Source organism: Amblyraja radiata, chromosome 11 (assembly GCF_010909765.2).
Source record: "Amblyraja radiata isolate CabotCenter1 chromosome 11, sAmbRad1.1.pri, whole genome shotgun sequence".
Lineage (NCBI taxonomy): Eukaryota > Metazoa > Chordata > Chondrichthyes > Rajiformes > Rajidae > Amblyraja > Amblyraja radiata.
The window spans coordinates 4,786,319-4,810,430 of record NC_045966.1 but is presented as its reverse complement, the minus strand read 5'-3'; the positions used below and the strand labels follow the sequence as shown (position 1 = coordinate 4,810,430).

Genomic DNA, 24,112 nt, shown 5'->3' with positions numbered 1-24,112 from the left:
AACATTACTCAGTTTAAGAAGAAGTGCAAAAACATTATTTTCCAGAGGTATAAGAATGAGGAAGGACTGTGATGACGTTAAGTTTTAGTTCATTCTTCTTGCGTTTGCCATGCGCAGCCTAAAGTTGTAGGACAACTTGTTCTATTTGATCTTATTTGATTGTTCACGCCGGGTCGATTGCATTCGTCGTAACAGGGCGGCCCACGTGAAGGTTGCAATCTCCAACCTCTTTAGTTCATTGACGCAGTGCGATATTCGTGTTGTTCATAGAATTTGGATCATTGTTTATGAACAGTCAGAGTGAGGCCCAACGCAAATTGGAGGAGCAGCACCTCATATTTCGCTTGGGCAGCTTACATCCCAGCGGTATGAACATTGACTTCTCTAACTTCAAGTAACCCTTGCCATCCCTCTCTCTCCATCCCTCCCCCACCCTTATTCTCCAACTAGTGTGACTGTCCTCCTGAATAAATTTTATCTTTGTCACATTCCCCTAGTTCACAATGACCTTTGACCTTCGCAACTTTGATCGCTCGTTTTTACAACAGTATATATGTATCTTTGCATGCATGCATATGCTTGTATATATGTATTATGTATGTGGTTTATGTGTGGATATATGTATGTGCATATGTATATGTTTGTGTATGTGTATATGTATCCAACCAAGACCTCAACGGTGGAACGGGCGGAGGACGATGGCTGACCTTAATGGAGCGTCACAACGGCTGGGAAGGCGGATGAAGGCTGCAGCAGAAAAGGGTCTCTGGTCGTCTTGGACTCCACGCCACTGGATCCTGACCCAGATCTGTCAAGGACTGTGGGGTGGCTGTCTGTGCACCAGTCTCCCCACGTTAAACAAAGTCATGCACAGGCATCCTCCAACCCTGGAGACACCCATGGTCAGCCATGACTGAAGGGGCCCAAGAAGATATATATATATATGTAGATGAGATAACGTTTGTTAATTAATTGATGAATAGCAGAGAAGGAGTAGGAATAAATAAGTGGATACTTCATCCTACTTTTCAAACGTGTAAGATTTAATTTGTGATGTTTATGAGTTGTGTTTAGGTTTATTGTTCATTTCATTTTTATTCTTATTTTTATTTGTTTTTAACTTTTATTGTTTTACATGTTCGAAATAAAATATATACTGTTACTACTACTCCACCGATGTTGTACTACACAAAATGCTGGAGTAACTCAGCGGGACAGGCAGCATCTCTGGAGAGAAGGAATGGGTGACGTTTCCGGTCAAGACCCTTTCTTCAGACTGAGGGTCGGGGGAGAGGGAGACGAGAGATATGGAAGGGTAAGGTGTGAAAAAGAGAGATCAAAGGGGATGAAGGTCAAAGGTCATTGTGAAATAGGGGAAGCTGACAACGTGGTAAACAAGATAAAATTTAATCAGGAGGACAGTCATAGTCAGAGAATAAAACCCCTGTCCCACAGTACGAGTTCATTCCAAGAGTTCTCCCGGGTTTGCCCTGATTCGAACTCTGAGATTTACGGTAATGGCCACTCGTCGGTACTCGGGGCTCTCGTGGACATTTTTCATCATGTTGAAAAATCTTCACGAGTCTTCCCGTGCTTACCTGCCATTAGCGAGTCTTCCCGAGTACCTGCCGTTAGCGAGTCTTCCCGAGTACCTGCCGTTAGCGCTGAGAGACGTCCCCGAGCTCCGACGTACCCGCTACGTTCATTCTCCGTGCTTTCCACGAGTTTGATTTTTTTTTAACTTGGGAGAGCTCTTGGAATGAACTAGTACCGTGGGACAGGGCTATTAGGGTGGGAGAGAGATGGAGAGAGAGGGAAAGCAATGGTTACTTGAAGTTAGAGAAGTCAATGTTCATACCGCTGGGGTGTAAGTTGCCCAAGCTAAATATGAGGTGCTGTTCCTCCAATTTGCGCTGGGCCTCACTCTGGCAGTGGAGGAGGCCCAGGACAGAAGGATCAGTGTGGGAATGGGAGGGGGAGTTAAGTAGTTATTGAGAAACCCATTTTCATTAAAAATTGTTTGCTAAATCCCATCTCCATTTATATAGATGTATGCTGTTTGTAAGCATATGAAAACTGTGAGGGAAAATATCCTTCTGAGAACAGGGTGACCAAAACTGAACCCAATACTCCCAACATGGCCCCACCAACATGTTGTACAACTGTAATAATAATAATACATTTTATTTGTGGGCGCCTTTCAAGACTCTCAAGGACACCTTACAAAATTTAGTAAACAGAATACAAAACATGTAAGCGGAATGAAACAAAACAAAAAAATAACAACAAAAAAATAAAAAATAAATAGTAAAGACATCAACAATACACAATTCAAAGACACAATTCAAAGAGAGAGCAGCGGCAGCTAATCGCGCCCGCGTTCACTCTCCCTTCCGGCAGCCATCTTGGAAACGGAACAATAAGGATCTTTAACATAGAAACATCCCCCCACAATGGTTACCATTATGGGGGAAGGCACAATGTCCAGTCCCCATCCCCAGTTCACCCATAGTCGGGCCAATTGAGGCCTCCACAGTTGCCTCTACGGAGGCCCGATGTTCCAGGCCGTTCTCGCCGGGAGATTATGCTCCGGCGTCGGGAGAGTCCTCACAGCGGCTAGGGACACCTGCTTCCTTACCGGAGACCGCAGCTTCCGAAGCCGACAAGGCCGCGACGGTTGGAGCTCCACCACTGGCGATCTCATCGAGAGATCCCAGGCTCCAGATGTTAAAGACAGCGCCGCCACCCGCAGCTGCCCGCTCCACAGACCCACAGTTCCGCGATGTTATTCTCGGCGGTCTCAGCTCACCGGAGCTCCAGCGCAGCGACCCGGGCAAGGCATCGCCCGCTCCGCTCCGCGATAGCGCTCCAGCGCTGTGCCGCCGCCAAAGCCGAAGGTGCTGGGCGGTCCCACAGGAAAACGCCGCTCCAAGCCCGCTGGTAGGCCGCGAGGACGGGTCGACGGTGCAGCCCGGAGAAAAGCTGCCTCTCCGACCAGGTAGGGACCTAGAAAGTAGTTTCCCCCTTCCCCCCCCCACCCCCCACATAAAAAAGTCTAGACCTCCTAAAAACAAACACTGAAACTCACTAAAAATTAAAGAAAAAAGTGAAAAAGATGGACAGCTGTTAGCTAGCAGCCGTGCCCCAAGATGGCGCCCCCTAACTAACATCATGTCCCAACTTCTCAACTTCCCTGAAGAAGGGCCTCGACCTGTAACGTCATCCATTCCTTCTCTCCAGAGATGCTACCTGTCCCGCTGAGTTACTTCAGTGTTTTGAATGAATGAATAAGTTTATTGGCCAAGTATTCACATACAAGCCTTGGTGCTCCGCTCGCAAGGGACAACATGACATACAGTGACAGTTAGAAATGACACATAAAACATTAAACACTAATAATAAAACATTATCGATTAAACATGTGAATTAAATAAAATACCAGAGCAAAAGGAGGCTACAGATTTTTGGTTATTGAGTAGAGCAACTACTCGTGGATAAAAAACTGTTTTTATGTCTGGCTGTGGCAGCTTTGACAGTCCGGAGTCGCCTTCCAGAGGGAAGTGATTCAAAGAGTTTGTGGCCAGGGTGAGAGGGGTCAGAGATGATCTTGCCCGCTCACTTCCTGGCCCTTGCAGTGTACAGTTCATCAATGGAGGGAAGGTTGCAGCCAATAACCTTCTCAGCTGATTCGCTGCAGCCTCCAGGTGTCGTGCTTGGTGGCTGAGCCAAACCAGACCATGATGGAGAAGGTGAGGACAGACTCTACGATGGCCGTGTAGAATTGGACCATCATTGCCTGTGGCAGATTGTGCTTCCTCAGCTGCCGCAGGAAGTACATCCTCTGATGGGCCTTTTTGACTGTGGAGTCGATGGTAGCCCCCCACTTAAGGTCCTTGGAGATGATGGCTCCCAGGAACTACCTTCGATCTACTTTCGAAGGTGTCTACCTTCGATCTAAACCAGCATCTGCAGTTCTTTGCTACACATTTCGTCCCAACGTCTACTCTCTATAGCTGCCCTGATGAGGCCCAATGTACCACAAGCCTTCTGAATCACCCCATCTCCTCGTGACACCGCTTTCAGAGAACAATGAACTTGTACTCCTGGATCCCGTGGCTGTACAGCACTCCCCAGAGCTGTGATGGTCCCGCCTGGGTTTATTTGCCAAAATGCAACACCTCGCACTTTAGTTTAGTTTAGTTTATTGTCACGTATACCGAGGTACAGTGAAAAGCTTTTGTTGTGCGCTAACCAGTCTGTGGGAAGACAATGCGTGATTACAATCGAGCCGTCCACGGTGTACAGATACATGATCAAATGAATAAAGTGAATAACATTTAGCGCAAGGTAGTCCGAGGGTCTCCAATTAGGTAGATAGTAGTTCAGGACAGCTCTCTAGTTGTGGTAGGATGGTTCAGTTGCTTGATCACAGCTGGGAAGAAACTGTGCCCTGAATCTGGAGGTGTGCGATTTCACACTTCTGTACCTCTTGCCCGATGGGAGAGGGGAGAAGAGGGAGTGGCCGGGGTGCGACTCGTCCTTGATTATGCTGCTGGTCTTGCCGTGGCAGCGTGAGGTGTAGATGGAGTCAATGGATGGGTGGTTGGCTTGTGCGATGGTCTGGGTTGCGTCCACAATTCTCCGCACTTTTCTTGCAGGACTTGGATGGAGCTTTTCCCAAACCGTGCTGGGAGGCATCCCGATAAAATGTTTTCTACGGTGCATGTGTAGATGGTTAGGGTTGTTGGGACATGCCGAACTTCCCAAGCCATCTAACAAAGTATGGTATGGTTCTTTATTTTTCACATGTACCGAGGTGCAGTGAAATTCATTTTTGTTTACAGTTCAGTACAAGGTTTCACTTACATGAGCCCTTAGATACATCTTAGATAAGCATCTCAGATACAGTACAAGTGTGCAGCAGTGGTACACTGTGGCAGTACACAGAGTCACCAGTTTGCTGCCATTTCCAAGTCCCAGTTGTAGTGAGTGCAGGGATCTTGACCTGACCGTGAAGGCCCGTCGTCATGGCGACGTTGCAGGGTCGGCCTGGCCTAGCGTAGCCGCAGTGCCCTCCGCCGCTGCTCCACCACTGTAGGCCACGTGCGGTCCACGCGCCCGGCCTCTGGGAGCGGCGCCCGGTCCAGCCCAGCCCCAGGCTGCTGCTGAAGTAGAGGCTTTGGTGTGCTTTCTGGACCATTGCTTCAATACGGGTGGACCGGGACAGGTTGATGGTCAGCTTATGGTCTACAATTTCAACCTGTACGATGCATCATTGCGGAGAGCACCGCACGTGACTCACGACTAATGGGGCTGTCCCACTGTACGAGTTCATTCAAGAGTTCTCCCGAGTTTCCCTTGATTCGAACTCGGAGAATTACGGTAATGGCCGCTCGTGGGTACTCGGGGCTCTCGTGGACATTGTTCAACATGTTGAAAAATCTTCACGAGTCTTCACGAGCTTACCGCGTTTCCCGAGTACCTGCCGTTAGTGTTACGAGCCGCTAAGAGACGTACCCGCAACGTACATTCTACGTGCTTACCACAAGTTTGAAATTTTATTTAAACTCGGGAGAGCTTTTGAATTAGCTCGTACAGGGGGGCAGGGCCATAACCAGATGATTGCCTGGCTCATTAATACTGGGGGTAAAGTCGCCTCAAATCACTTGAGTAGAATTTGCCATTATCTAGCATGCCTGGTTTTTATTGATCTGGCCCGGTACTTGCTCACCCAACCAGTGACAGTGAATTGCATTCCCACTATTAACTCAAAGGATCTGCTTAGTGTGAACCTGTAACTCCATCTTCTCTTCAAAGAACAGATACCGTTCAATCTCTGTACACGGCAGAGCTGAAAGAGAGCGATCTATCAAAGTCGGTTTGCATTAACCAGGAGAATCATCCCTCACCTTCATCCGCGCATGAACCCGTGTTTGTCCCACTTCATCAGTTGCCAGAATCAATGTTTAATTCCATCCACAATAGAAGAGGGTGAGGAACACTAGCGATTACAACCATTTTGTATCTCGCTACCAGCTGCATTGTGCAGTGCCGCGGACTGATGCAACAATGGGTCGTTCTTCAACCATGTCCAGTAGCTGCGGCTCGCCTGCAGTCCGTCTGCCTTATTCTTTTTTTTGTTTTATTTTGTCTTGTTAGATGTATGTTTAGTTTATTTTTAGTTGTGTATGTGTGGGGGGGCAGACGAAACTTGTTTCAGTCTCTTCCTTCGGGGGATGCGATCTTTTCTTTGTCGTATCTCCGTCTCCGTCTCCGTCTGCGCTGAGGCCTAATCGTGGAGCTGGCAGCCTCCAACTGGGGCCGATCTTGAGGCTCCGGAGACTTATCATCGCGAAGCTGGCCGACTTCGGGGCTGTGGTGGCGCTGCAGCGGCGGCGGCCCGACTTCGGAGCCTCGGAGGCTTCGGCCGCGGGCCCAGGGAACGACAACATCGGGAGCTCACAGGTCCCAGGTTGGTGACCGATTTTCCGGAGCTCATAGAAACATAGAAACATAGTAAATAGGTGCAGGAGTAGGCCATTCGGCCCTTCGAGCCAGCACTGCCATTCAATATGATCATGGCTGATCATCCAACTCAGTATCCTGTACCTGCCTTCTCTCCATACCCCCTGATCCCTTTAGCCACAAGGGCCACATCTAACTCCCTCTTAAATATAGCCAATGAACTGGCCTCAACTACCTTCTGTGGCAGAGAATTCCAGAGATTCACCACTCTATGTGTGAAAAACGTTTTTCTCATCTCGATCCTAAAAGACTTCCCCCTTATCCTTAAACTGTGACCCCTAGTTCTGGACTTCCCCAACATCGGGAACAATCTTCCTGCATCTAGCCTGTCCAACCCGTTAAGAATTTTGTTCGTTTCTATAAGATCCCCCCTCAATCTTCTAAATTCTAGCAAGTACAAGCCGAGTCTATCCAGTCTTTCTTCATATGAAAGTCCTGACATCCCAGGAATCAGTCTGGCTCCTGCAACAACAGCTTCGCCCGCCCCGGGCCGCGGAGTTTGAACCGGACCGTTCGCGGCGTTCGGATTCGGCCGCGGGACATACCATCACCCGGCGGGGTCACAACATCGGAAGCCTGGATCGCCTCAACGCAGAGGGAGAACAAGGAAGGAGAGACAAGGACTTTAAGACTTTTGCTTTCCATCACAGTGAGGAGGTGCAAGTTCAAGTTCAAGTGAGTTTATTGTCATGTGTCCCTGTATACAAATTCTTGCTTTGCTTAAGCACACAGAATATAGTAGGCATTTACTACAAAACAGATACCATGATATAAATATATACACACATGAATAAATAAACTGATAAAGTGCAAATAGCAGAAAGTGGTTATTAATAATCAGAGTTTTGTCCGAGCCAGGTTTAATAGCCTGATGGCTGTGGGGAAGTAGCTATTCCTGAACCTGTACGTTGCAGTCTTCAGGCTCCTGTACCTTTTACCTGAAGGTAGCGGGGATATGAGTGTGTGGCCAGGATGCTGAAGAGTTTCTCCAGCATTTTTGTCTCCCTTCAGAATATACTTCAGAAGGTGTAACTCCAGAGCCAATAAGATCATGGGAGACCCCTTCCACCCCTGCAACGGACTGTTCCAGCTGCTACGGTCAGGCAAACGCCTCCGTTGCCATGCTGTGAGAACGGAGAGGTTGAGAAGGAGTTTCTTCCCAGAGGCCATCGGGACTGTAAACTCCAATCTCACCAGGGACTAACTTTACTGAACCATTCTACAGTTTTTTTTTACTTGCTGCTTTTTCCTTTTTCCTTCCTCCCACAATATGTAATATGCGAATATGTGATTCTGTCCTATTCTGTTTGTAGTTTGCTTGTTTGTTTGTCTTTTTGCACAAAGTCCGCGAGCATTGCCACTTTTCATTTCACTGCACATCTCATCTGTGTATGTGACAAATAAACTTGACTTGACTTGACCTGTCGAGACCTGAAACGTCGCCTATTCCTTCGCTCCATAGATGCTGCCTCACCCGCTGAGTTTCTCCAGCATTTTTGTCCACCTAAAAATCCTAATAGTTTTTTTCTCACTCTAGTTTTAATAGACCGGACAGAAGTGATAAATCAGAGCGAGGAAATTCACCTGAATAGATATCTCCTTGGAGCTTTTCTCAGCGCTCGCAAATGCTTGTGGAATGGAGTGATGCACTCAAGGCAGGCGTTATTAATAAAACAAAGAATTAGCTGTACTTAAGGGCAAAAAAAACAACCCAGTGTGTCCTGATGTTTGTTGTTTCAATTTATTTCAGAATGTGTTGGGGAGTCCCTCAGGCACTCATTTATTTATCATCGCCTTTAAAACATTCAAGGCGTTTTCACAGCTCCCTCCCACTGCCCTGTTAGCTTTGAGAGCCTGCAACTGCTTATTCATCACCTCCTGTGACAGACAGCTGTTCTTGACAGCAGGACAGCAAGTTGCAGCGATCTCCCCGGAGTGCTTGTCCTACAGTCATCCTTCACCGCTGTCTGCGGCTCACCTTTCTCTTTGGAAAACCTCCAGCCTCGTTCATCACCCCTTGCCCTCTCTCCCGTAGCTCCGGCCTCTTTGTAACCACTCCCACAGCCACCCTGGTCACACTGCCCACTTCCTTGCCTTTCTCCGCTAGTTAACCCTCGGCAGTGCTGATGGGCTTGCACTTTTCAATTGGACCTTCACTGTTTCTATTCCCCTGGTCCCACCGCCGTTATCAACGTGAATGCATGTCAGAAAATACATTAATTATGATGCGATCTGATAATGCTGTAGCATGGAGTTAGTGTCAAATGTTAAGTAGCAAACACACACACACACACACATACACATATTCACACACACACACACACACACACACACACACACACACACACACACACACACACACACACACACACACACACACACACACACACACACACACACACACACACACACACACATATTCACACACACATATTCACACACACAGATGAGCACACACACACACACACACACACACACACACACACAGATATACACACACACACACACACACACACACACACACACACAGATACACACACACACAAACACACACCACACAGTTAGTGTAAATTCTAAATAGCCTTCCACACACACACACATCTATCTATCTATCTATCTATCTATCTATCTATCTATCTATCTATCTATCTATCTATCTATCTATCTATCTATCTATCTATCTATCTATCTATCTATCTATCTATCTATCTATCTCTAAAACACTGCTCTTGTTATCTTCCGGTTTGGCGGTCTTTCTATTTGTGCAAAAACGGTACATGATAGCGCTACAAATTTTCACCAGTTCACTCACCGTTCTCCTGTGCTGCGAGTGCACCAAGTTTCGTTCCGATCAGTTGAATGTCGTAAAAGTTAGCGAGGTTTAAAAATCGTTAACAACCGCCCGTGCGCAGATCGATCTCCTCTCCTGCCAGTAGGCGCCATGTGGATTAGTCTCTTCGCCGTCACTCCCCGGGACGGTCCGCCCCTTCCTACACCATCGCGTCTTTACTGGAGCTGAGGGTGGCCGGCGGAGGTTTCCAACCAGACATTCGGAGGGAACTGAAGCAGCCCCGCCTCAAGCAGCCCCGCCCTGTGGCCCCTCCCCCAGCAGCAGCACCGTCCCAAGCAGCCCAGCCCCGAGTGGCCCCGCCCCAAGCAGCCCTGCCCCAAGCAGCAGCCCAGCCCGCAGTCGGAGATGTCGCCAAACGGAAAGCAGAGACTCTGATCCCGTGGTAGGAGAGCGCCCAGCGCCCGCTGTGAGTCCCCATTGCACCATGCAGGAGTAGGCCATTCGGCCCTTCAAGCCAGTGCCATCATTCAATATGACCATGGCTGATCATCCACAATCAGTACCCCGTTCCTGCCTTCTCCCCATATCCTCTGACTCCGATATCTTTAAGAGCTCTATCTAATTCTCTCTTGAAAGCATCCAGAGAATCAGCCTCCACTGCCCTCTGAGGCAGAGAATTCCACAGATTCACAACTATGTGTGAAAATATCTTTCCTCATCTCCGTTCAAAATGGCCTACCCATTATTCTTAACTAAGTTAAACTAAACGAGTCCTTCATTCATTGTTCTTTCTGACATTCAATTAAATCTAAATGCTATCACCTAGTCCTTCACCTATTTCCTTCGCTCCATAGATGCTGCCTCACCCGCTGAGTTTCTCCAGCATTTTTGTCTACCTTTATAAAAGTTATTAGTTTGGTTTGGAGATACGGCATTGAAACAGGAACTTCCGCCCAATGAGTCCACTCAGCCCATCGATCACCCGTACACTGGTTCTATGTTACACCACTTTCTCATCGCATGCACTTTACAGAGGTCCAATTGACCTGCAAGCCCGCACGTCTTTGGAATGTGGCAGGAAACCTGAGCACCCGGACGAAACCCACGTGGTCAGGGGGAGAACTTGCAAGCTGCGTACAGACAGCGCCCGAGGTCAGGATCGAACCCGGGTCTGTGGCGCTGTGAGGCAGCAGCTCTACTGCTGCGCCACCGTGCCGCTATGTTAAAATTAATTCAAAATGGTTACAATCATGTCAGCCTGGGGATTGTAAGGAATAGGATGTCCAATCTGAACGTACAGGAAGGAACAGCTGATGCTGGTTTACAACGAAGATAGGCACAGAATGCTGGAGTAACCAGGTCAGGCAGCATCTCAGAAGAAAAGGAATAAGGTGATGTTTATGAAACAGGCATGGCAACAGTCTTTGTGGATAGGTACACAAAATTGCTGGGGAAACTCAGCGGGTGCAGCAGCATCTATGGAGCGAAGGAAATAGGCTGACTGATGGGGGGTGGGGAAAGAAAGAAGGAAAAGGGGAGGAGGAGGAGGAGCCCGAGGGTGGGCGGATGGGAGGGTGGGAGGAGACAGCTAGAGGGTTAAGGAAGGGGAGGAGACAGCACGGGCTAGCCAAATTGGGAGAATTCAATGTTAATGCCATAAGGACGCAAGGTCCCCAGACGGAATATGAGGTGCTGTTCCTCCAATTTCCGCTGTTGCTCACTCTGGCCATGGAGGAGACCCAGGACAGAGAGGTCGGATTGGGAATGGGAGGGGGAGTTGAAGTGCTGAGCCACCGGGAGGTCAGGTAGGTTATACCCAATGGTCCCCAAGCATAGGTGCTACACACACACCAAAGCACATGGACCAATTTCATATCAATAGACAATAGGTGCAGGAGTAGGCCATTCGGCCCTTCGAGCCAGCACCAGCATTCAATGTGATCATGGCTGATCATCCCCAATCAGTACCCCGTTCCTGCCTTCTCCCCATATCCCCTGACTCCGCTATAAATGGCTTACTCCTTATTCTTAAATTGTGGCCCCTGGTTCTGGACACCCCCAACAGCGGGAACATGTTTCCTGCCTCTAGCGTGTCCAAGCCCTTAACAATCTTATATGTTTCAATCAGAATCAGAATCAGAATGCTTTATTGTCATTGCATGTGTCACATACAACGAGATTACTGTGTCTCTCCATTTAAAAGATCTTCAAACATTCACATAGTCATACTTTTTACACTCCCTCCCTCCCCAAACCCACCCATGGATTCACATTTACATAAATTAACACTGTCTCCCACCCCCCCCCCTCCTTCCCCATAACCCGCTCCCGAGACAGAGTTCAGTTCCAAGATTGCTGATGGGTAAAAGCTGTTCTTGAGTCTGGCAGTGCGTGACATTAGCGACCTGTACCTTTTTCCTGAGGGCAGCAGTGTGAAAAGGTGGTGACAAGGATGTGTAATGTCTTTCACGATATTACAGGTCCTGCTGTGGCATCTGGAGTGGTAAATGTCCTCCAGAGGGGGCAGGGGGAGTCCAATGATACCCTGGGCAGTTTTTATCACCCTCTGGAGAGCTGCTCTGTCAGCTGCTGAACAGTTCCCAAACCAAGCAGTTATGCAGTAAGTCAGTATGCTTTCTACCGAACAGCGGTAGAAAGACTCCAGCAGTTTAGCAGACAGATGGGCCTTCCTCAGTGTTCTGAGGAAGTAAAGTCTCTGTTGCGCCTTTTTTACAACCACAGCAGAGTTCACAGACCATTTAAGATCCTCACTGATGTTGATCCCCAGAAATTTAAAACTAGGCACCCTCTCCACCTCCTCGCCCCCTATCTCCAGTGGCCTGAGCTCCGCTCTATGTCGCCTGAAATCAGTGATGATCTCCTTTGTCTTTTTAGTGTTCAGAGAGAGATTGCTGTGAGCACACCACTCAGTCCAAAGTCCAATATCCACCGACACAGTTGACTGCTGAGGCCAAGGTCTAGCATTTTTGTGATCAGCTTGCTGGTAATGATTGTATTAAAAGCTGAGCTGTAATCAACAAAAAGCATCCTGACATATGACCCCTTCTCCTCTAGGTGATGTAGTGCAGCATGGAGGACAGTGTTTATGGCATCCTCTGTAGATCTATTAGGCAAGGCAAGGCAAATTTATTTGTATGGCACCATTCGTGCAAGCGGCAATTCAAGGTGCTTTACAGGAAAGAAAAAATAAAATAGTCAATAATTAAAAATTGCAAAATAAGCAATACGACAAATGTATGAATAATAAAACAACGTCAATGAAACAATAAAACGATTTTAAAAAGCACATAAAAGGGTTAAAATTAGACGGTTAAGATTACCTGCATGTCGGGTTATGGACAAGCTATAGTAAACAAGTGTTTTTAGGCCTGATTTAAATGCGCTTACAGTCTGTGCACACCTCAGGTGTTCAGGGAACTTGTTCCACAGGTGTGGAGCATAAAAACCCAATGCTACTTCAGCCTTTTTAGTTCTGACCCTGGGAACACAGAGTAAACCTGTCCCTGAAGACCTGAGGAGTCTAGGCGCCTCATATACAACAAGTAGGTCAGAGATGTATTTTGGACCTAGACCATTCAGTGCCTTGTAGGTCAGTAACAGAATTTTAAAATCTATCCTCTTACACACAGGGAGCCAGTGCAAAGATTTAAGGACAGGTGTAATGTGGTCCATTTTCTTGGTGTTGGTCAAGACTCTGGCAGCGGCATTTTGGATAAGCTGCAGTTGTTTAATTGATTTTTTATTGAGACCTGTAAAGATGCCATTACAATAATCTAACCTACTAAAAATATATGCATGAACAAGTTTTTCAGTGTCTTCTTTGGACAGAAATCCCTTGATTCTTGCAATATTTTTTAGATGGTAATAGGCAGATCTGGTAATGGTCTTTATATGGCTGTTAAAATTCAAATCCGAGTCCATAACTACACCAAGGTTTCTGGCTTTCTCTGTGGTTTTCAGTGCAATTGAGTCGAGTTGAGCACTCACCTCTAGCCTTGCTTTTTTGGGACCAAAGACAATAATTTCTGTCTTATTTGCATTGAGCTGGAGGAAGTTCTGGTTCATCCACTCATTGATATGTTTGACACACTGGCTCAGTGAGTGTAGGGGACTATGGTCATGTGGTGACACTGCGATATATAGTTGTGTGTCATCGGCATAAGTGTGGTAGGATATGTTAAAATGCTCTATGATCTGAGCTAGGGGGAGCATATAAATGTTGAACAAAATGGGTCCAAGAATGGAGCCCTGAGGAACCCCGCATGTGAGTTTTGTACGTTCTGATTCAAAATTACCAAGGGAAACAAAATAATCCCGATCTTTCAAGTAAGATTTGAACCAGTCCAGCACAGAACCAGAGAGTCCCACCCACTTCTCCAGTCTGTCAAGCAGTATGTTGTGGTCCACCGTATCAAAAGCAGCACTGAGATCTAGAAGTACCAATACTGAAGCTTTTGATGCATCACTGTTTAGATGTATGTCGTTTAGGACCTTAGTGAGTGCAGTCTCGGTGCTGTGATGTGGCCGAAATCCCGACTGGAAAACATTAAGAATATTGTTTTGGGTCATAAAGCAGTAAATGTGTTGGTAAACTACCCTTTCAATAATCTTTGCCAAAAATGCTAAATTAGATATGGGCCTGTAGTTGCTCATAGCTGAGGCATCCAAATTAGGCTTCTTCAATAGGGGCTTTGATCACTGCTGTTTTTAAGGCTTCGGGAAAATGCCCCGATTGAAGGGAAGTGTTTACTATGTTCAGTACTTCTGGTGCAACACTGTTAAAAATATTTTTAAAGAAGCTTGTGGGCAGCAGATCAAGACAGCAGGTCGTGGACTTTAGCTGTTGAACAGTTTCAGTCAGAGATCCACAATCTAAAAGTTTAAAATGTTGTAGATTCATTAGTGAATCTGGAGGCATAGGTGACAAAGCCATGTTCCCTGAGGTGGAGCTAGACATTGTTTGTCTTATCTTCAGAATTGTATCGGTGAAGAAATCTGCAAAGTCATTGCACGACTTGCTGGACAGGAGCTCAGGAGGGACTGATGATGAGGGGTTTGTCAGTCTATCGACAACGGCAAACAGGGTGCGGGAATTGTTATTTTTGTTGATAACCTCTGAGAAAAAGGACTGCCTTGCCCCTTTCAATTCCTGATTATAGATACGGAGGTTGTCTTTGTAGATGTCGTAGTGGACCTGTAGTTTGGTTTTTCGCCACCTACGTTCGGCCTGTCTACACTTTATTAGCCCTATATGCATACTGGTGTGGGTCGAGTGAGGGGGGGGAGATAATTTAAGGTGACCTAGGACCAGCCTTTCAAAGCACTTGGAGACTACAGATGTAAGAACAAAGGGCCTGTAGTCATTGAGGGAGTTGATGATTGTCTGCTTGGGCACCGGGATGATAGTGGTGGTTTACAGGCACGCTGGCACGGAGGAGTGTGCTAGGGAAAGGTTAAAAATGTCTGTGAATACCCCAGCGAGCTGGTGAGTACATTCCCGGAGCACCCTACCTGGGATCTCATCCGGGCCAGCAGCCTTACTAGCATTAACAGTTCTCAGCTTTACCTCCTCTAACTGGAGGGTAAGTGGCTGGTCAGCAGGGTCCAGTTGGAGAGAGGTTCTTTCATTCGGACCTCTCTCGAAACGGGCAAAAAAATGGTTGAGCTCCTCTGCCAGCGATGTATTTGCAGCTGAGATTCCCTCTCATCCTTCTAAACTCCAGAGTGCACAAGCGCAACCGCTCCATTCTCTCAGCATATGACAGTCCCGCCATCCCGGGAATTAACCTTGTAAACCTACGCTGCACTCCCTCAATAGCAAGAATGTCCTTCCTCAAATTAGGGGACCAAAACTGCACACAATACTCCAGGTGTGATCTCACTAGGGCTCCATACAGCAGCAGAAGGACCTCTTTGCACCTTTATTCGATTCCTCTTGTTATAAAGGCCAACATGCCATTCGCTTTCTTCACTACTGTACCTGCATGCTTACTTTGATTTACTTCTTATTCTTAAACTGTGGCCCCTGGGTCTGGACTCCCCCAACATCTTGGACATGTTTCCTGCCTCTAGCGTGTCCAAACCCTTAACAATCTTATATGTTTCAATAAGATTGCCTCTCACCCTTCTAAACTCCAGAGTGTACAAGTATATCATACTTTAACTACAATGTGTCAAGTGACGGATTTTACACTGTAGTTCAATCACGTGGTACGTATGAGTCGCGCAGCACTGAGTCTCTGGTTAGCACACAATAAAAGCTTTTCACTGTACCTCACATAATCCAGAGACAGTTGTGACAAGTATGGCCTCTCTCCGTCACTCAGCAACTCCCAGACCTAGAAGCCCCTTCAGTAAGTTTCCTCAGTTTGGGACAGTTTCTTCCCAGCTGTTATCAGGCAACTGAACCATCCTACCAAACCAACAACCAGACCAGAGAGAAGTGCTGAACCACTATCTACAGGGCCTGTCCCACGGGCATGCGACTCCATGCGGCAAGCGCGACCTAACGTGGTCGCTTGAGCCGTACGGCCTCGCGGGGCCGGTCCCACTTCGATCGCCGGAGCGGGATGGAATTGTGCGGAGCTGGTCCCGACATCGCGCGGGGCTCCGAAAAACTGACACTGTTCAAAGATTCCGCGTGGCAACGGCCTGCCGGCCCGCAGCCGCATTGAGGCCGTACGCACCGCCTCGACGGGCGTGCGCAGCGTCTCAACGTCGTATGCAGGGTCTTGACGCCGTACGTCACGCACGAACTTCCCGCGGACTTCGCTCGAACTTCACGTCGACTCGTACGGGATTAATTGACCTCCGCGTGGCCCCCGCTTCGCATGCTCGTGGGACAGGCCCTTACCTCATTGGTGACCCTCGGACTATCCTTGATTGCACTTTACAGGCTTTACCTTGCACTAAACGTGATTCCCTTATCATGTATCTGTACACTGTGTGAATGGCTCGATTGTAATCATGTATTGTCTTTCTGCTGACGGGTTAGCACGCAACAAAAGCTTTTCACTGTACCTCGGTACACGTGGCAATAAACTAAACGGAACTGAACTGAAGTCAGGGACGAGGCTGCATAAAGTTTTTACCATCACAGGCTGCAAGATAGGCCCCCTTTGTGTTTATGTGCATGAATATTCATATCCAAATAAAAAGAATTAGCAGAGTGGAATATTTCCCATTACTGCAATCATTCCCGATCCACTGAGGCCAATTATATTCTTTTACACTGTATCCATTGTTGTGTCTGAATAAAAGCATGACTAATTGGCTAAGAAATGCTAATCCCCGATCACACTTTATATAAAATGCAGACAGTTAATTGGGAATTTTTTTTGTGTCGCACTGATTTTAATTAATTAAACCAGGTTTGTCAGCAATATTAATGAGAAGCTTCTGAATAATTTTGGAGCCACAAGTGTGAACAGGTATTTAATTGTCCTCACTGAGGTATACATGTTTCTCGCAGAATAACTGCTTTAACAAGTGTATGGGCAGTTTATCATATTACTGCAAGGATCTAGTTTAGGGGGTGGGATGTAGGTTTACACTGAAGATAGACTCAAAATACTGGAAATTTGGGTCAAGACCCTTCCTCAGACTGGGGAAGAGTCTCTTCATCTCTTCTTCTTCTTCTTGCATATGGCGTGCACAGCCTCAAGTTGTAAGACAACTAGTTCCGTTTGAAGGTAGACAAAAGTGCTGGAGAAACTCAGCGGGTGCGGCAGCATCTATGGAGCGAAGGAAATAGGCAACGTTTCAGGCCATTGGCTATATTTAAGAGGGAGTTAGATGTGGCCCTTGTGGCTAAAGGGATCGGTGGGTATGGAGAGAAGGCAGGTACAGGATATTGAGTTGGACGATCAGCCATGATCATATTGAATGTCGGTGCAGGCTCGAAGGGCCGAATGGCCTACTCCAGCACCTAATTTCTATGTTTCTATGTTTCTATGGGTGCTGTCTGTACGGAGTTTGTACGTTCTTCCCGTGACCTGCGTGGGTTTTCTCCAAGATCTTCGGTTTCCTCCCACGCTCCAAAGACGTACAGGTTTGTAGATTAATTGGCTTGGTATAAGTGTAAATTGTCCCTAGTGTGTGTAGGGTAGTGTTAATGTGCGGGCCTGTTTCTGCGCTGTACCTCTGAACTAAACTAAACTAAACTAAATTTAGGACTTTAGGAGTTTAAGACTTTTGCCTTCCATCACAGTGAGGAGGTGCCTGGTAGACTCACTGTGGTGGATGTTAAATCTGTTTTTATTGTGTGTTCTGTTCTTTTATTCTATGTTGTGCCTGCAAGGCACAACATTTCGTTCAGACTGTAAAGTCTGAATGACAATAAAGGATACTTAAAAACTTACTTACTTAAACTAGATTCTTGCAGTAATATGATAAACTGCCCTTTCACTGGATTCTATGGGGGGGGGGGGCTATGTATAAACACTACTGTAATTTCTACACGGTGAAACCAAAATGTATAAAAATACCCTTTAATAAATTCTGACAATGTGCACTTTAACCACATGTGATTTTTTTCTATTACAAATCTCAAATTGTGGAGTACAGAGGCAAATAAATAAATGATGGGTCTTTGTCCCAAACATTATGGAGGGCACTGTAGGTTGGCGATTTTATTATTGTTCATGTTTCCCGGCTTTTGTAACTCCTTCAGAAGCACAACAGAAAACTATTAGTATGCAACAATATGCACAGAGGCATAAGAAGATTACCATGATCGTAACCAACCTGATAACACATTTCAGAACAATATTTTTTCCCAAAGTCTTATTTCACTCGTCATTTAATTGCTTAAGGATTTGGTCAGTTCAGTTTAGTTTAGAGATACAACTCGGAAACAAGCCCTTCAGCCCACCAAGTCGGCGGGCCCTTCAGCCCACCAGTGATCCCTCGTACACTGGTCCTATCCTACACACAGTTACAATTTTTACCGAGCCAATTAACCTACAAACGTCAGCCATTCCTTCTCTCCAGAGATGCCGCCTGTCCTGCTGAGTTACTCCAGCCTTTTGTGTCTATCTTCAACCTACTAACCTGCACGTCTTTGGAATGTGGGAGGAAACCGGAGATCCTGGAGTAAAACCCACGCAGGTCACAGGGAGAACGGACAAACTCCGTAACTAGACAGCATCTGTAGTCAGGATCGAATCCAGATCTCTGGCGTTGTAAAAGCCTCCTCCCACGGTACGAGTTCATTCCAAGAGCTCTCCCGAGTTTCCCCTGATTCGAACTCAGAGATTTATGGTAATGGCCACTTGTCGGTACTCGGGGCTCTCGTGGACATTTTTCGTCATGTTGAAAAATCTTCACGAATCTTCTCGTGCTTACCTGCCGGTAGCGAGTCTTCCCGAGTACCTGCCGTTAGCGTTACGAGACGTCCCCGAGCTCCCACGTACCCGCTACGTTCATTCTCCGTGCTTACCATGAGCTTTTTGTTTTTTTACTCGGGAGAGCTCTTGAAATGAACTCGCACCGTGGGACAGGGTTTTTAGGCAACAATTCTACCTCTGTGCTACCCTGATAGAACCTTTTCTTACCTTGACTTTCAAAGAGAGCTTTTTCCTGACATTTTATGACTTCTTCAGAAAATTAAGGCGTGATTCTGGCCAAGATGCATTGGCATGCCTGGGCTTGCAGGTAATTAGAATGAGATTGCAGGATTACGTTTAATTCACAAACCCCAATAGGTTGAAATTGGTCTTGCACAAAACACTTAATTGCAAATCAGCAGCTCATTCACACATGGGCTGACTGGTCTAAAATTGGAAAGATTATTAAACGAGCCACTAGTTTGCTTTTTCTTTATTTCTGTCCAATCCAAGATTAAAAAAATACAAAGTGCCGGAGTAACTCAGCGGGTCAGGCAGCTTCAGTGGAGGGAATGGACAAATGGCATGTTGGGTCGGGATCCTTCTTCAGGCAGAAGATTCCTGACCTGAAACGCCATTAGTAGGAAGGAACTGCAGATGCTGGTTTAAACAGAAGGTAGACACAAAAAGCTGGAGTAACTCAACGGGTCAGGCAGCATCTGTGGAAAAAAGGAATAGGTGACGTTTCGGGCCAAGACCCTTCTTTAGACTCTGAAAAGTCACCCATTCCTTTGCTCCAGAACGCCATCTGTTCATTCTCTCCCCAGAGCTCGCGCTGGTAAAGTCCGCAGGCCGCGGTTGGAGCGATCCCAGGCATGGGACCGACTCCGATGTTAAGTCCGCGGTGGGGCCCAAGGTCAGTCCGAGGAGGCCTCCAGCTCCATCGATGGTAGGCCGCAGAGCGACCGGATGATGCAATCCGGAAATTAGTCGCATCTCTGGCAAGTTTAAGAAACTGAAAAAAAAGTTTCCCCCAACCCTTTCCAAAACTGGAGACATAATGTGTAGGAAGGAACTGCAGATGCTGGTTCAAAGAGAGTCGGGGAGAGGGGGTCATAGAGTGACACGGTGTGGAAACAGGCCCTTCGGCCCAACATGCCCACAATGTCCCAACTATACTAGTCCCACCTGCCTGCGCATGGTCCATAACCCTCCAAACCTGTCCTATCCATGTACCTGCCTAACTGTTTCCAAAATGATGGGATAGTCCCAGCCTCAACTGCCTCCTCTGGCAGCTTGTTCCATCCTTTGTGTGAAAATGTTACCCCTCGGATTCCTATTAAATCTTTTCCCCTTCACCTTGAACCTATGCCCTCTGGTCCTCGATTCCCCAACTCTGGGCAGGGGTCATTATGAGACATAGAGACATAGACATAATGGGTATATGAATGTAATAACCTGTTTGTTCAGAAGTCAGGTCAAATGCAAACTAATGATGCTTTTTTAATTATTGCCTTTGCAAATTACTTATTTGAAGCGTAGATAGGTACAAAATGCTGTCAGTCGAGACCCTTCTACAGACAAATGACAGGAAAGGGAAACAAGAGACATACTGTGGACAATGATGTAAAGATATATAGAACAAATGAGTGAAAGATATGCAAAAAAGCAACGATGATAAAGTAAACAGGCCATTGGTAGCTGTTTGCTTGGTGAGAACGAGAAGCTGGTGTGATCAGCCATGATCACATTGAATGGCGGTGCTGGCACGAAGGGCCGAATGGCCTACTCCTGCACCTATTGTCTATTGTCTATTGAATTGGTTGGGGGAGGTATGGAGAGAGAGTGAGGGGTTACTGGAAGTTAGAAAAATCAATATTCATACCACTGTGTTGTAGCTTTTATTTACTGTCTTCCCGGTGCCCTTGGCATTCGGAATACAAATTGATATCAAATTATTTCTTCTCTAGAAACCCAGGCATCACAATCTTGCGATATGTTAATACGCGGCATCCTAAGAAAGATTTTCTATTTATTTGGAGAAATATTTCTGGGAGCTTTTTGCTGCTTGGATGAGCTTTTATGATTCATTGGAAAATAAATTGATTTTTATTTGTCTTTGTGAGATTTCGATACATCTCAACAATTGCACGAAAATATTCTTTTTCACGCATTGGAAATGCATCTCAAATGCATAGGATTTTTCAGAAAGGCAACGCTATTAATAGTTTGGGAGAAACTATACAAAGCTATTGTGGAGTTTTTCCAGCCAAATGAACTGTGTCAAATTCTCGCGTTGAAGAAGTTATTGTCTGTGTGCACTCAGTGCAATCACACTGTAATTATATTGTAGTTTCAATTGTATACTGACTGGGGCATCACGGTGGCTCAGCGGGTAGAGCTGCTGCCTCACCGCGCCAGAGACCCGGGTTCAATCCTGACCTCGGGTTCTGCGTGGGTGTGGAGTTTGTACAATCTCCCTGTGACCGCGTGGGTTTTCTCCGGGTGCTCTGGTTTCCTCCCGCAAAGACGTGCAGGTTTGCAGGTTAATTGGCTTCTGTAAATTGCCCCTAGTGTGTAGGGAGTGGATGAGAAAGTTGGATGACATAGAACCAGTGTGAACGGGTGATCGATGGTCGGCGTGGACTGAATGGCCTGTTTCCATGCTGTGTCTCCAAATTGGTATAAAGAGATAAGAAATTGGAAGACTAAAGGGCCTGTCGCCACATGGTCTCCGGGGTGTCGCCTGTACGGTCGTGAGTCGTCTCCTCAGTCGCCCAAAGAGCCGTAGCGTCTTTCTGGTCGCCGCTGGATTTTCAACACGTTGAAACATTTTCGGAGACAGTCGGCGACAGTGGGTTTGACGCCAATGAGCGAAGCGTGACTTCTCCTGACGTAGGCGCTGTCGTAGTTGTCGCCAGGTTAACGTAGGTTGTCGCTGATGCTGAATTTTTTTTTGTTGTTAAAGTAATGATTTTATTTCAAATTTTATGTTGAAGGGGGGGGGGTCCAGCCGCCGGTTTTTCGGCGACCATGACAGTCGCCTAAAAATAGCCTAAGTGGGACAGGCTATTAACTCATGCAGCATCTCTGGTGAGAATGAAGATTTTTTTAGGACTTTCAGAAGGCTTTCGACAAGGTCCCACATAAGAGATTAGTATACAAACTTAAAGCACATGGTATTGGGGGTTCAGTATTGATGTGGATAGAGAACTGGCTGGCAGACAGGAAGCAAAGAGTAGGAGTAAACAGGTCCTTTTCACAATGGTAGGCAGTGACTAGTGGGGTACCGCAAGGCTCAGTGCTGGGACCCCAGCTATTTACAATATATATTAATGATTTGGACAAGGGAATTGAATGCAACATCTCCAAGTTTGCGGATGACACGAAGCTGGGGGGCAGTGTTAGTTGTGAGGAGGATGCTAGGAGGCTGCAAGGTGACTTGGATAGGCTGGGTGAGTGGGCAAATGCAATGCAGATGCAGTATAATGTGGATAAATGTGAGGTTATCCACTTTGGAGGCAAAAACAGGAAAGTAGATTATTATCTGAATGGTGGCCGATTAGGAAAGGGGGAGATGCAACGAGACCTGGGTGTCATGGTACACCAGTCATTAAAAGTAGGCATGCAGGTGCAGCAGGCAGTGAAGAAGGCGAATGGTATGTTAGCATTCATAGCAAAAGGATTTGAGTATAGGAGCAGGGAGGTTCTACTGCAGTTGTACAGGGTCTTGGTGAGACCACACCTGGAGTATTGTGTACAGTTTTGGTCTCCTAATCTGAGGAAAGACATTCTTGCCATAGAGGGAGTACAGAGAAGGTTCACCAGACTGATTCCTGTGATGTCAGGACTTTCATATGAAGAAAGACTGGATAGACTCGGTTTGTACTCGCTAGAATTTAGAAGATTGAGGGGGGATCTTATAGAAACTTACAAAATTCTTAAGGGGTTGGACAGGCTAGATGCAGGAAGATTGTTCCCGATGTTGGGGAAGTCCAGAACAAGGGGTCACAGTTTAAGGATAAAGGGGAAATCTTTTAGGACTGAGATGAGGAAAACGTTTTTCACACAGAGAGTGGTGAATCTCTGGAATTCTCTGCCACAGAAGGTAGTTGAGGCCAGTTCATTGGCTATATTTAAGAGGGAGTTAGATGTGGCCCTTGTGGCTAAAGGTATCAGGGGGTATGGAGAGAAGGCAGGTACAGGATACTGAGTTGGATGATCAGCCATGATCATATTGAATGGCGGTGCAGGCTCGAAGGGCCGAATGGCCTACACCTGCACCTATTTTCTATGTTTCTATGTTTCTATCACTTATGATCTTGTCATAAGGCGGACTGATTTTAATTCCCATTAAGACACGGATTGCTGGAGTAACTCAGCGGGTCAGGCAGCATCTGTGGAGGACATGGATAGGTGACGTTTCACAGAGTGCTGGAGTAACACAGCGGGTCAGGCAGCATCTGTGGAGAACATGGATAGGTGACGTTTCACAGAGTGCTGGAGTAACTCAGCAGGTCAGGCAGCATCTGTGGAGAACATGAATAGGTGACGTTTCGGGAAGATTGGAGATGTGTCTTGACCTGAAACATCACCGATCCATATTCCCCAGAATGCTGCCTGACCTGCTGAGTTACTCCAGCACTTTGTGTCCTTTCGTGTAGAAACAGTTCCTTGTCTCTACATTTTAATTCCCATTCGGAAGCCACCTCGTGGTAATTCCGCCACAAGTAGCCCAAAGGGCCTGTCCCACGAGCATGCGACCTGCATGCGGCGTGCGACCTAAAGGGCCTGTCCCACGAGCATGCAACCTGCATGCGGCAAGCGCCACCTAACGTGGTCGCTTGAGCCGTACGGCATGCGGCAAGCGCGACCAAACCAGAAGCGGGAGCCGCGCGGAGGTCGAGTGAGTGACACGGCGTCGAGGCGGCTGCGGGCCGGCAGGCCGTTGACGTGCGGAATTTTTAAACATGGTCAGTTTTTCGGAGCCCCGCGCGATGTCGGGACCAGCTCCGCACAACTCCATACGGCTCCGGCGATCGAAGTGGGACCGGACCCGCGAGGCCGTACGGCTCAAGCGACCACGTTAGGTCGCGCTTGCCGCATGGAGTCGCATGCTCGTGGGACAGGCCCTTTGGGCTATTTGTGGCGGAATTACCATGAGATAGCTTCCGAATGGGAATTAAAATGTAGAGACAAGGAACTGTTCTACTCGCTAAAATGTAGAAGATTGAGGGGGGATCTTATAGAAACTTACAAAATTCTTAAGGGGTTGGACAGGCTAGATGCAGGAAGATTGTTTCCGATGCTGGGGAAGTCCAGAACAAGGGGTCACAGTTTAAGTCTCTACTATTTATTTCATGTCTCTACTATTTATTTCATTCCCCTTACACGTTTTTCCTCTACCTGCTAAATTTTTGTAAGGTGTCCTTGAGACTCTTGAAAGGCG

General features: G+C 46.9%; 1 long non-coding RNA gene across 1 annotated transcript; it reads right to left on the bottom strand.

Moving 5' to 3' along the window:
• Positions 1-375: 375 nt before the first annotated feature.
• LOC116978736 lies at positions 376-22,263 on the bottom strand. The gene is made up of 3 exons (XR_004413530.1): positions 22,253-22,263; positions 18,389-18,396; positions 376-478 (listed from the first exon to the last, which is right to left on the bottom strand). It is a non-coding gene; the product is annotated as an uncharacterized LOC116978736 (long non-coding RNA).
• Positions 22,264-24,112: the final 1,849 nt, after the last annotated feature.